This window comes from Pristiophorus japonicus, chromosome 3 (genome assembly GCF_044704955.1).
Source record: "Pristiophorus japonicus isolate sPriJap1 chromosome 3, sPriJap1.hap1, whole genome shotgun sequence".
In the NCBI taxonomy this organism is placed as follows: domain Eukaryota; kingdom Metazoa; phylum Chordata; class Chondrichthyes; family Pristiophoridae; genus Pristiophorus; species Pristiophorus japonicus.
The window spans coordinates 279,614,411-279,628,760 of record NC_091979.1 but is presented as its reverse complement, the minus strand read 5'-3'; the positions used below and the strand labels follow the sequence as shown (position 1 = coordinate 279,628,760).

At 43.4% G+C, this 14,350-nt stretch overlaps 1 protein-coding gene across 4 annotated transcripts in view; it reads right to left on the bottom strand.

The window, feature by feature from the left end:
* The window catches only part of mki67 (marker of proliferation Ki-67), a 57,963-nt gene extending 50,320 nt beyond the window's left edge, over nucleotides 1-7,643 (bottom strand). For 2 of the 4 annotated variants that reach the window (XM_070876761.1, XM_070876764.1), the window contains exon 1: nucleotides 7,255-7,643. The gene's annotated coding sequence lies outside the window, so the exon portion shown is untranslated. Of the gene's footprint in view, nucleotides 1-4,913; nucleotides 5,035-6,142; nucleotides 6,168-7,254 lie in introns of those variants that run through there. The other 2 variants (XM_070876762.1, XM_070876763.1) reach the window with 2 other exon arrangements.
* Between the last annotated feature and the right edge of the window lie 6,707 nt (nucleotides 7,644-14,350).

Below are 14,350 nucleotides of genomic sequence, written 5' to 3'. Positions count from 1 at the left end.
GCCAGGACAAAGACGGACCCGAGCGGGACTGGCATAAAGGAGAGCCGAGAGAAGGCCAAGACACAGGTGGGTCCGGCGGCATAAAGGAGAGCTGAACAGAGTCAATAAAAACAGAAAACAATGAGTGACATCACAGGACGATAAGGGAGTTAAGGGTCATGGGGAGAGGGCAGGGAAGTGAAGTTGAGGCCAAGATCAGATCAGCTATGATCTTACTGAATGGCGGAGCAGGCTCGAGAGGCCAAATGGCCTGCTCCTTCTTCTTATGTTCGTATGTAGGACAGCAGGTAGGTGATTGGTTGGTGTGTATTACAGCTCCTTTGCTCTCTAGGTTAGATAAGTGGATTAAATTCAGAACTGGGAGAGTATTAATTATTATAACTTTATTGAATTAACAAACTAAATTAACTAAGTAAATCTACAAATTAAAAGTAAAAATAATTGTTTGAATAAATACTGCAATTAATTATATAAATAAAATAAAATTGATAGATATAACAGGACAGGTGGTGTGTCGTAACTGCAGCATTTGGGAGTTGGTGGAGACCAATGAGATCCCGAGCAACCACATCTGTGGTAAGTGCCTACAGCTCGAGGAACTTTGGCTCAGAGTTGTGAGCTGGAGTCCAAGCTGCAGACATTGCGATGCATCAGGGAGGGGGGCAGTTACCTGGACACTCTGCTTCAGGAAGCAGTCTTTTAGAGTTTGTCAATTGTCAGGGACAGGAGGGTGTGACTATGAGTCAGGAAGGTATAGAGACCCAGGATATAGTGATGCAGGAGCCTCAGCCTTGACCTTGTCCAAAAGGTACAAGGTATTTGCTGCCTATATGGATGAGAACAAGGTCTGCACTATCACTAGATGTGAATGCGCAAAGCAGTCGTAACAAAATAGAATTAACAGCGCAGATAGAAATTAATAGATTTGATAGAGTAGCCATTACGGAGACGTGGTTGCAAAGCGGCCAAGGTTGAGAACTAAATATTCCAGGATACTTAACTTTTAGAAGAGATAGGCAAAATGGAAAAGGAGGAGTAGCCCTGATAATAAAGGATGGGATAAAGATAGCAGAGAAAGGATCCTAGCTCGGAAAATCAAGAACTAGGATCAGTTTCGGTGGAGCTAAGAAACAACAAGGAGCAGAAAAGATTGGTGGGAGTTGTTTATAGGCCCCCAACAGTAGTTGTAATGTGGGCAGAGTATAAATCAGGAAATTAAAAACGCATGTAATAAGGGTAATACAGTAACCTAATATAGACTGGGCAACCCAAATTTGCAGTAATAGTGTTGAAGACAAATTCATGGAATGTATACAAGGTAGTTTTCTAGAATAGTATGTTGAGGAACCAGGCTATTTGGATCTAGTATTGTGCAATGAGAACCGGTTAATTGATAAGCTTGTAGTAAAGGGGCCTTTGGGAAGAGTGACCATAATATGATAGAATTTTATATTGAGTTTGAAAATGATTTAGTTGAATCCGAAACTAAGGTCTTAAATTTAAACAAAACAAACTATGTAGGTGTGGGGGGGGGGGGGGGGGGGGAAAAGAGAGGGCTAAGGTAGATTGGAAAACTACATTAAAAAGGTACGACGGTAGACAAGCAATAAATAGCATTTAAAGAATACATAATTTACAACAAATACACATTCCTTTAAGGCACAAAAACCCCACAGGAAAGTGATCCAACCGTGGCTAACAAGAGAAATTAAAAATTAGATCAAAGGAAGAGGCTTGTACTGTTGCTAAAAATAGAAAACATAGAAAATAGGTGGAGTAGGCCATTCGGCCCTTCGAACCTGCACCGCCATTCAATGAGTTCATGGCTGAACATGCAACTTCAGTACCCCATTCCTGCTTTCTCACCATACCCCTTGATCCCCCTAGTAGTAAGGACTATATCTAACTCCTTTTTGAATACATGAATAGATGAATATAATCTCGAACTTGTCTACTGTGCAGGACTGATATGTAAAGAATGATTTCTGTTATACATTGAAACATTATCCCACATTTTAACACAATTCAAATAGCTCAGTGCTGAAAGAGACTATCTCAAATGTCAGATCCTCGTCAACCCAGTGAGGTCACCAAAGTCAACACTGGACAGCCAATCAGAAAAACAATTCACACTGCTCCTTTATCCAAAACCCAAATGCTGTAATATTCGTGCGCTCAACACCCAATCAGGAAATACAGATAAGCACAAGCTACATGGGAGTGAAAGTGGTGTTTGCTGCCCGCTGGTCGATAGCCCGTTTCACAGCCCACCCGCCCGATGTCCGTTACCACTGACTTCAATGGAAAAGAATGTTAGGCAACACGTTAGGCAGGCTCCTGATTCGCTATCGGCCATTTTACCCGACCAGCCCAGGCCAATTTACACCCCCGATCTTTGATGGGTTGAACATTTGCCGAGAGAACGCACTTAGTAAGCCTAAGGATTGGGAGGATTTTGGAATCCAGCAAAGGAGACCAAGAAATTGATAAAGAAACGGAAAAAATTAGATATAACTAGCGAGAGACATAAAAACAGACTTTAAAAGCTTCTATATGCATGTAAAAAGGAAAAGATTAGCAAAAGTAAATGTAGGTCCCTTACAGGCTCAGGAGAAATTATAATGGGGAATTAGGAAATGGCAGAGAAATTAAACAAATACTGTGTGTCTGTCTTCACAGAAGACACAAAAAACTTGCTGGAAATAGTGGAGAACTAAGGGTCAAGTGAGAATGAGAAACTGAAAGAAATCAGCATTAGTAGAAAAATGGTACTGGGAAAAATTAATGGAACTGAAAGCCTATAACTCCCCTGGACTTGATGGCCTACATCCTCGGGTTCTGAAAGAGGAGGCTATAGAGATAGTGGATGCATTGATTGTCATCTTCCAAAATTCCAGATTCTAGAATGGTTCCCATGGATTGGAAGGTAGCAAATGTAACCCCACTATTTAAGAAAGGAGGGAAGAGAGAAAACAGAGACCAGTTAGCCTGACATCAGTCGCAGGGAAAATGCTAGAATCTATTATTAAGGACGTGGTAACAGGGCACTTAGAAAATAATGGCACAGAAATTACAGTCGGAGGCTTATGAAAATAATAAGATTGGGCAGTCTTATACAGATTTATGAAAGGGAAATCATGTTTGACAAATCTGTTGAGTTTTTTGAGATTATAACAAGCAGAATAGATAAGGGGAACCAGTGGATGTGGTGTATTTGGATTTTCAGATTTGAGGTGAATGATCAGCCACGATCTTATTGAATGGTGGTGCAGACTCGAAGGGCCGAATGGCCTACTCCTGCACCTATTTTCTATGTTTCTATAAGATGCCACAAAAAATATTATTAAACAAAATAAGGGCTCCTGGGATTGGGGGTAATATACAAGCATGGATTCAGGATTCATGAACAGACAGAAAACAGAGTAGGAATAAATGGGTCATTTTCAGGTTGGCAAGCTGTAACTAGTGTAGCAAGGATCAGTGCTTGGGCCTCAGTTATTCACAATATATATCAATGATTTGTATGAGGGAACCAAACGTAATATATCCAAGTTTGCTGATGATGCATGTCCAGGTGGCAATGTAAGTAGTGAGGAGGATGCAAAGAGGATACAGACAGTGCAAGAGTGAATGGACAAGAACATAACAAATGGAATATAATGTGGAGAAGTGTGAAGTTATCCACTTTGGTCGGAGAAATAGAAAAGCATGGTATTTTTTAAATTGGCAAGATTGGGAAATATTGGTGTTCAAAGGGACCTGGGTGTCCTTGTACACAAATCACAAAGTTAACATGCAGGTACAGCAAGCAATTAAGAAAGCAAATGGCATGCTGGCCTTGATTACAAGAGGATTTGAGTAGAAGAATAAAAACATCTTACTGCAATTATATAGGGCCCTAGTGAGACCACACCTGGAGTATTGTGTCTGTTTACCCAAGATAAGATATACTTGCCTTCGAGGGAGTACAACGAAAGTTCACCAGACTGATTCCCAGGATGGGGGGGGGGGGGGGGGGGGGAATGATCTTATAAGGAAATTGAGCAGACTAAACCTGTATTCACTAGAGTTTAGAAGAATGAGAGGTGATCTCATTGAAACATACAAAATTCTTACAGGGCTTGACAGGGCAGGTGCAGGGAGGATGTTTCCTCTGGCTGGGGAGTCTAGAACGAGGGGGTCACAGTCTCAGAATAAGGGGTCGGCCATTTAGAACCGACGAGGAGAAATGTGTTCACTAGAGGGTTGTGAATCTTTAGAATTCTCTACTCGAGGGCTGTGGACATTCAGTCGTTGACTGAGGACAGAGATCAACAGATTTTTGGATATTAAGGGAATCAAGGGATATGGGGATAGTGCAGGCAAGCGGAGCTCAGGTAGAAGATCAACCATGATCTTATTGAATGGCAGAGCAGGCTCGAGGGGCTGAATAGCCTATTTCTGCTCCCATTTCTTACTTAGCATTTTAACTGACACACACTCTGCCATATGCACTGCCATCCAAATTGTCACCATAATGCATGAATTTCAAAATTTCAGATACTGTTCTCAATCCTGAAAAAAAGAAACTGCTGGTAGGTTTAATTTTAACAGCTAATTTATTTTAAAGATGCTCTGAAATTATAATCTGTCTCAAAAATGTTAAATATAAACTAGATGGTGATTGATGGCGCAGTAGATTAAGTACCAGCCTGAAATACACCTGGGCAGTGTTAATGTATGGTGTAGGCGTACAGCATAAAACTGCTATAATTAAACACAAATTTTTATTCCCCTCAAAGGCCATAGGATAGCAGGTGTGGCAATGGGAAAATATTATACATGCGATTGGAGGTTGAAGCAGCATAGAGGTAACTTTAAGCAGTTCGTACACTGGAACACCAGAGACGGAGGGTTGACCACCAAACACTCACCTAAATTCTGCTTCTTCATTCCAATGACATAACAGTAGATCCATTTTTTGTAGGTCTACAATTCTGGCATCAGGGTAGGCACGGCAGATTTAGCATAAAAGCAAGACACTGAGACAGGTCTCTAAAACCAAATCAAATAAGTGGCGATGTAAAAGTAGCTTTACTTTGCATTTAACCATGTTGTACCTGAACTGGGAGAGTTTGATGACAATCGGTATACAAATTGCCCAGTATTAACAACCCTCATCTTGAGAATAAATCTAAATAATGGAGGTATAAAATAATTCTTCGCTAGTTGTTTGCCAATGAACAAATTGGCAAAATACACCTGTCATGTTCAGCCCACATCAGTAATTTGAACTTTTCCATTGGCTTTAGTCAAAACATCTGGCTCCTTTGCTCTGGTCAAGTCACCAAAAACTAGCATTTTTTTCCAACATACCTTTGCTCATCTCGCTATGTGATTATAAAGGTTTTCCTGGTGGGAGGGGACACATTAAATTGACAAAAGATACATGACAAAACTGCAAAAATTACATAGCATAAAAGTTTAATCAGAAAAGCGTGGATTAACTGTACTGTTCATGAAGGTGAAGAGTGTCAGCACTACTAAATTGAACATTTTTACACAGCACATTTATATAGCACCTTTAACATAGTAAAAGGTCCCACGGCTCTTAAGAGTGCTGTTAAACAAAATTTGACACCACACAAAGACATTAGGACAGGTGATCAAAAGCTTCCTCAGAGTTAGGTTAAGGAGTGTCTTAAAAAGGAGCAAATAGGTAGCGACGGATTAGTTTAGGGAGGGAATTTCAGAATTTGGGGCATGGGCAGCTGAAGGCATGGCCGCCAATGGTAGAGCAAAAAAAATCCGGATGCACAAGAGGGCAGGAGCGCTAAGATCTGAGAGGGTTGTAGGTTAAAGATAGGGAGGGGCAAGGCTATGGAGGGATTTGAAAATATGGATGAGATTTTTGATTGAAAAATCAAGGCATCGCCAGACCAGAAGCCGATGTGAAGCACAGGGGTGATGGGTGAACAGGACTTGATGAGAGATAGATTTTCAAGTTTACGGTGGGTGCAAGGTGGAATGCTGACTAGGAGAGCATTGGAAGAGTCACGTCTAGTGCTATAGACACGATGAAGTTTTCAGCGGTATATGGGTCGAGGCAGAGATTGGTTAACAAACATCTTGAGACTAACCCTTCGCGTGATATTTTCTATACCTGCCATTCCTTATGGCATCTGTTCTGCGATATGTCTGCAGCTCAAGCTATCAACTTCGATTGATTTACATTATCAATCCAAAAGTTGTCCTGGCTTTGCATGGTTAAAAAAATAGTAATGTAACAGCACTATTATTAAGTTAGCATTCACAAAACAGAGAAAATAAAACTCTCATTTTGAAGAGACGGTAAAGGGTACAGGGCTGTGGGAGGAACTGCTGTCAAGTTATTTCCCCACAACCTTCAAACGACATCATTCTTCGTTCCTCCACAGTCCCCTAGAGGGCAGTGGGTCTTTTTAAAAACTTTTACTGAGCTGGAAACTTAAACATGAGGAATTGCCACACAACAGGGTCCACCTAACAGCGAATGAACTGCAGTGAAAACATTCCAAAAAAAATGTATAGGTAATGGGTGGTGGTCGTATTCCTTAAATATTCTCGCACTGGGACAAGCTCTGGGATAGGCAATAGCGCAAGCACTCAACTTACATTAACACTTCAGAAAGCGCGGGTTCCCGCCCTGGCTCCGCGACCAAGAGATTAAAAAACAAAAATCAAATCCTGAAAATCTGGAAGCAGGTCCTGGAGTGCGCGCAGACTGGACATGTTCACCTGCCCCTTTCTCTGGGTCTTTTATATTTTACAAATATTTGAAGGAAAACGTTTTGACAGATCATTTTTTTTTAAATTCCAGCTTGAAATGGGTGGAGATTTTTTTTTGAAAAAGGGACAATAACCGGAACGAGTGTTGTAACGAGAGGCGAATTCGAGCCACAAGCCCCGTGTCAGCAAGTTTATTCACAGCTTCAGCATCAACACCAAACCCCGAGAGACAAAAACACGGTTTCAACTTCTTCTTTCATTATAACACCAGTAGACAATTAAAACATTTCAGCTACAACTGCACCAAAAATTGCTGCAAATAAGGCGAGATTTTGCAGAAATTAAGCATTTAAAAAAATATATAAAAAGGTGAACGATGTCATTCTATGGAACCCATCAGCCTTGCAAGCTACAATGTCTGCGGCGCGCCGTTCACTTTCCAGCGCACACTTTCAGGCACCATTTACCGCTGGCTGCAAATTGTGCAGCGCCTTCTGTGGCACTCACCTGCCGGTAACTTTTTAAATGTCCTAGTCCATTCAATTCTGAAGGGGTTCGTGTTTTTTTTTTTGAATTCGCCCTTTGCTGGCTGGACGAACCAGAATAGAAAGAGACCTCCTGACCCGCGCCTCCTGGCTCCAGGCTTTGGCTCGACGACTGCTGCAACCGTCCGCGCCGCCCGCTCAAAAAAAAACCCGCCCAACCGTCACAGCCCGAGGGGAGCCGCGCTCCTTCACCCGCCCGCACTCAACGTCGCAACGCCGCGGCCCCGACACCAGAAACATACACACCTTTTAACCTATTTATTTTTGGTTTAAAAAAAAATTATAGAAAACCACGCGCGCCCCTTTGAAACAGCTTTTAAAATTGGTCAACCGCCCGCCCGCGCGCGCGCGCGCATCGACTCGACTTTTTAAATCGGTTCGAATTCTGGCGCCAAGCGCAGCCATTGGCTGATTGCTCGTCGATTTTAAAATTGCGGACCAATCAAAATTGAAGCGTGGGCTGGTCCGCTTCGCTCGCTGTCTCTGCTCGGCTCAGTGCGCGTGCGCATGTTTCCGGCTTGTTCCCGTTGTTCAGTCCGCCTGTGGAAGGTTTTGGTGCTGAAATTTACTTTGGGTCCTTTACAAAATCGGTTGGCTGACGATGTTCACAGTCCTCCAAATTGCTAACACCGGCGTTTCGTTTTGACCCAAGGCCTAGACCCGGATACTAACCTGCCCTTTCAGAGTGAAAAGCCAGAAGCTGCGCAGTTGAAATAGAATCAGAAAGTGCTGGAAGCACACATTTCAGCCGAGGCTCCTTCAGAAGGCAAGAGATGGCCGGTCATACTAATACCGTCTGAAAAAGGGTAGGGAGAAGGTGCATACAAAAAAAGAGACACATCCAGGGTGAAATGACAGAAAAAGTCTTCTTAGTCAAATAATGGTCAAACCTTTTTTGCGTTGGAAGTGCCCTAAAATCAAAAATCCTGTATATGGGAGGAACATTGAAAGGAATTCAAACAGGAAATTCCAGCACTGAGCACACAAGCGTCAAAATTCCATGGACCCTTTTAAGGATTTCTGTCTGCTGCTGAACCCATACCAAGTTGTGGCGATGAGGGTCTTTAAAATAAGCATCCAAGTGCGGGCACCAGATGCCCAAATGAGACCAAAGCTAAATAAATATTTGAAAAGTGCTAACAAATCAAGTAACAACTTGTGAAGACATGATCCAAGCCAACTTGTGCCTGCTCTCAGCAGGTGCAGTTAGGGTTGGGCCCATTCGGAGTGAGAGACCTGTCGAGGCACATATCGTTGCCTTTGGAGCAACTGCCCCATTCTCACCAACCTTCCCACCCAACTGCCTTTGGCGGCTCATCTTGCCAACCTCCTTCCCATCCTGTACACCAGTGACTCCGAGGCCTGCGGATCAACAATCACTGCCCCTCTGCATCTCCCTCTAGAATGCGATCCATGACCTTATTGTGGATGATTGCATTGACATTGTGGCGTTGATGAAAACTTGGCTTACAGGCAACAACAACTTTCCCCTTACTGAAAACCCTCCCACCGGGCTATACCTTCCATCACCTGCCCTGCCCAAACCACCGTCGTGGTCGTGTGCCCCTTATTACCCAACACCACATTTGTCTGTCCCCTGCCACTCTGGCACCTTCTCCTCCTTTGAGCCACCCCTTCCCCCTACATCCATTAAAATCCTCATTCTCTACTGTTCACCCAAATTACTAACTGAAATATCCTCACTCCTTACTTCTCAGCCTCTGCACTGAGTGACGTCTCATCTTGTCCCTCCTATCCTCCCTTAACCTATCCCTCCAAGTAAATTGTCCTACCCATATTCACGGCCACCCCATTTAGTGTGAGCTCTCTAGTCCCATTGTCTCAATCATACAAGGCCATCTCTGATCACTTCCTTGTATTCCTCACCACTTGCATCTGCCTTCCCCTTTCCAACCCCACTTCTACACAGCCATTGCATAAAATCTCTCCAAGAAGTCATTTACAACGGCATTTTCAAACTCCCAACTGTCATGCATTTAGCCTTCTGTTCACCACAACACTTGCAGTTGTCGATCTGCCCAATCACTCCCTCATCTCTGTCTTTGATGCCCTTGTCCCCACCAAAACCATTACTCTTTCCCACTCTTGTCATTCCCCTGGTACAGCCCCCATCTTCGCGGTCTTAAATCAGTGCAGCAAATAAGTGCAGACTTGAACATATATGGTGCACAATTGGTTTAGCTATTCATCACCATATCTGGCTAGACCTCATCAAGGACTATTGGGCCTTGCTCTCCTCTACCAAAATTAGTCACTGCTCCAGGATCATCCTGAAATGCAAAGCTAACCCCCGGTTTCTTCACTGCCAACCAGCTCCTTAAAAGCCCCTCCCCATCTCCTCCACTCTCAACTCCCAACAAGTGCGAGGAGCTTATGATCCTTTTTGTCATTAACATTGAGACCATCTGTTCAGCTGTCTCTGCCACATCCCTCCCATTCCCTTGCCCACCAAGCCAAACTTTCCTGAAGGTTCCCCCGCCCTAGCTCTGAACCCACTTTTTCTAATTTCACTCCTATCTCCCCTCATGGCCTCTTCGAGCTCATCCTATCCATGAATTACACCTACTCTCTCGATTCTATATATGCTGAACTGCTGACCACTAATTTCCCTTTTTGGTCCCCATGCTATCCAATGTTGTAAACGGTTTCCTCAACTCAGGTACTGTCCCTTTTCCTTTCAAATCTGCCGTCATCATCTCTATCCTCAAAAAAAGCACCCTTGCCCCTCTTTCCTTGCAAACTACCTCTCCATCTCCAACATCCTATTCCTCTCCAAAGTCCTTCAATGTGTTATCTTTCAAATCTGTGCCCATGTTTCCCACGACTCGATGTTTGAATCTCTCCAATCAGATTTCCATCTCTGCCACAGCACTGAAACAGCCCTAATCAAAATAACAAATGTCATCCTCTGACAGTGACCATGTGAACTATCCCTCCTCGTCCTTCCCGATCGCTCTGCTGCCTTTCCCACAGTTAGCAACACCATCAATCCCTTCAATGCCTCTCCATTGTCCAGCTGAGTGGCATGGTCCTCTGGTTCCACTCTTGCATATCTTGTTGTAGCCAGAGAAACTCCTGCAATGGCTCCTCTTCCTGTCCCCACACCCATTATCTCGAATCCCACAAGGATCTATACCTGGACTCCTTCTCATCTGCATGCTGCTCCTTGGCAACGTCATCCGAAGACACGATGTCAGGTTCCACATGTAGACGAACGACACCTCACCACTCTCTTGATCCCTCCACTGCGTGTTGTAGTTTCGGGAGCATAATGTAAATGTAGCCTATATCGGAATCAGGGTCCAATGTCACACCAGAGCGAAGTGAAGTGAGACTCCCTGAAGTTGACAGTCTAATTCCACTTCATGTTTCGCATCAGTGTGAGCAGGAACCATTTCATACTGACACGAAACTTGAAGTTTTATGTTTTGATTGAAGTGTAATGAAACACGAGAAGATTGTTTTTTGTTGTCATTGCTGTTGGTTTATCAAGAAATAATCTGCTGTTCAGGAAATGTGTCCTGTATGTCTTACATAGAAAATAATTGATACCTGGCAGTACAGTTTAGTTGACTTTCTAAAACATTAGAGTGATGGTTCATAATTGTATTCTATGATATATATTATTGTCTCGATATAAGTCGAGTATATTTTCTACATAACCAGAACTTCTAAGATTTTGCTGACAGTGAGTCAAAAAATATGCTGTTTTATAATGTGCTAACCATTCCTTCCAGTGCCAGCAGAGCCAAGATTCTTCTGTCCCTGCAACAGGGTCTCTACCTCTTCCTCTTTTCCTATTCAGCAGGTTTTCTCTCTCTGCATCAGAAAGGTTTTACCTCTTGTTCTCTTCCCCTTATTCAGAAATCTGTCTCTGTCTTTCTGCCACCAATAAGGATGTTGCTCTCTTTCTCTTGTTTCCCCAATTCTGTCGGCTTACCAAGATGGGTTTTCACCCATTCTCTTCTCCCATCTTAAAAGAGTCTCTACCTTCACCCCCAATCCACCAACACTTGTGTCTCTGCCTCTCCCTTTTCTCCTTGTTTACTGTGTACTACTGCTGCTAAAATAAAGTCAGAAGTTTATTCATCAAAGATGGACGCGCAAATACCGGGGTCTTCAGTTCTTTAATGGGGCCAAAGATTGCGGTCGGCGGCGTACCTCCGGAGTATGCTGCCGCCCACCGACCTGCGAAAAGAATACGCACCTACGTGATGGTGGCCCTCCTGCAAAAACTTGCACTCTGACGCTATGAGTAGGAGGGCAGCATAATGGCCCATGGATCCCAGCCTGGGATCACATGGGCCTCCAACCAGGAAACAAAATTAGATTTTACATCATTTCAGAAGGGAATCCCATAATCAAATTTAATTACAATTTACAGGATTGGAATTTAATTACGAATTAGCTTCATTTCACCAACTTTACTAAAAATGTAATTTTGCTGAAATAATTAGCGACATCATTGAAACTCCAATCTTTGCAGAAACAAGAAAAACCCATTTGATACAATTAAACTATCCGATTTCTGAGATGAAAATGATTAAAACATGCCTGAGGTATGCTCTTATGCTGATGGAATCCCAGCCTGCGCCTCTGCATCAACCCTAAAATTTCCGTATGCAATTGTTGGCCAGTCGGTGGGCAAATAGCCCAACTCTGCGGCAGCAATTGGTTTTTCTTTGGCCGTGTGGATGACCTGTCAACTGTTGATGGACCGCACGTTCCAGATTTCACGCATGTGCAAGCACTTGCGGAAATCCCTACCTTGCGGTGGATTTCAAAGGAGGTATGACAACATACTCTGAGAGTACACCGCCATATCCAGTGCAAAATCTGGGCCATTATGTTTATGATTGTCAAATGATTTTGGACTGGACCTAACCAAAACCTTTTACAGTTACAATGTCCTGAATCAGGAATTCCGAAAACCGGATTTGTCCAAAAACCGGATAATTTTGAGGGAGCCAAGATGGCGACATCGGGCGACGAGGGATGTGAAAACCGGTAAAAAACGCAGCGCTGGGGGTCCGTGGGCAACGAGAATCGGCGGGCAGCGAGGCGCGGCGGGTGGCGAGGAGCACCAACAGTGAGGTCAGAAATCTAGCAAAACCCGAAAACCGACATAGCTTCGGTCCTGAGGTTGCCGGCTTTTAGACTTGATTTCCTTGTCCGAAATCCGTCAAAACCCAAAAATCGGCATGGACTCGGTCCCGAAGATGCCGGATTTCAGACTTGATTTTCTTGTCCGAAATCCGGCAAAACCCAAAATCCGGCACGGACTCAGTCCCGAAGATGCCGGATTTCAGACATTGTACCTGTAATAGTCTTTCTCGCCCCTTAAGACTTGTGCACAAAAATCTAGACTGTTGCACAGAATTTAATTTTTGTTGTACTTTCTCCCCATTATGTTTTTCTTTCTCTGTATTTTTCTCTTTAGTTTTTCTTTCTGTCTTTTTCATGATATCTAATTCTTTCTCTTTATCAGTATAACTCAATTTCAATATTTATCTTTGCCGTTGATGTATGTTTGCCACACTTTTGGAAGAGACAATACTGAGCACTGTTTTTTACTGCTCCTGAAGTCTGGCACTTTTTTCTGGGTGTTGGATCAGGTACACGAACTGAGGCAGAAATAATTTTAGTGAGAGACTGAACTGAGACCTCAACTGACATAGAGACACTGATAAATGGCTGCTCACAGGTCCAGATATATTTCTATTTTCTCACAGGTTCCATCTGTACCTAGATTATTGTACACAGATCTGTCGATCATTTCATGTAATAATTGCATAATGAAATCTTGGGCGTGACCCCCAGCAATTGTAGCCTTTTACATTGGAGACAGACTCTTGCACATGCACATTTGATTGTTTGCACTGGGAACCTTACAGCCAGCCTCAGAATGTGGGGGTTCAGCTGGTTCGACGAAGATAGAAACATAGAAAATAGGTGCAGGAGTAGGCCTGCTGTACCTGCATGCCAACTTTCAATGACTGATGGACCATGACACCCAGGTCTTGTTGCACCTCCCGTTTTCCTAATCTGCCGCAATTCAGATAATATTCTGCCTTCGTGTTTTTGCCACCAAAGTGGATAAACTTACATTTAATCACATTATACTGCATCTGCCATGCATTTGCCCACTCACCTAACCTGTCCAAGTCACCCTGCAGCCTTTTAGTGTCCTCCTCACAGCTCACACCGCCACCCAGCTTAGTGTCATCTGCAAACTTGGAGACATTACACTCAATTCCCTCATCCAAATCATTAACGTATATTGTAAATAGCTGGGGTCCCAACACTGAGCCCTGCGGCACCCCACTAGTCACTGCCTGCCATTCTGAAAAGGACCCGTTTGTCCCGACTCTGATTCCTGTCTGCCAACCAGTTCTCTATATATAGTATATTGGTTGTAACCAGAGAACAGAATAATCGGAGGCCTGTTGAAGTATAGAATCATGGAGTCAACAACAACAACAACAACTTGTATTTATATAGCTCCTTTAACGTAGTGAAACATCCCAAGACGCTCCACAGGAGTATTATGAGATGAAAAATTTGACACCGAGCCGCATAAGTAGAAATTAGTGCAGGTGACCAAAAGCTTGGTCAAAGAGGTAGGTTTTAAGGAGTATCTTGAAGGAGTAAAGAGAGGTAGAGAGATGAAGAGGTTTAGGCAGGGAGTTCCAGAGCTTAGGGCCTAGGCAACAGTGTACATTAATGATTTAGATGAGGGGATTAAATGTAGTATCTCCAAATGTAGTATCTCCAAATTTGCGGATGACACTAAGTTGGGTGGCAGTGTGAGCTGCGAGGAGGATGCTGTGAGGCTGCAGAGCGACTTGGATAGGTTAGGTGAGTGGGCAAATGCATGGCAGATGAAGTATAATGTGGATAAATGTGAGGTTATCCACTTTGGTGGTAAAAACAGAGAGACAGACTATTATCTGAATGGTGACAGATTAGGAAAAGGGGAGGTGCAAAGAGACCTGGGTGTCATGGTACATCAGTCATTGAAGGTTGGCATGCAGGTG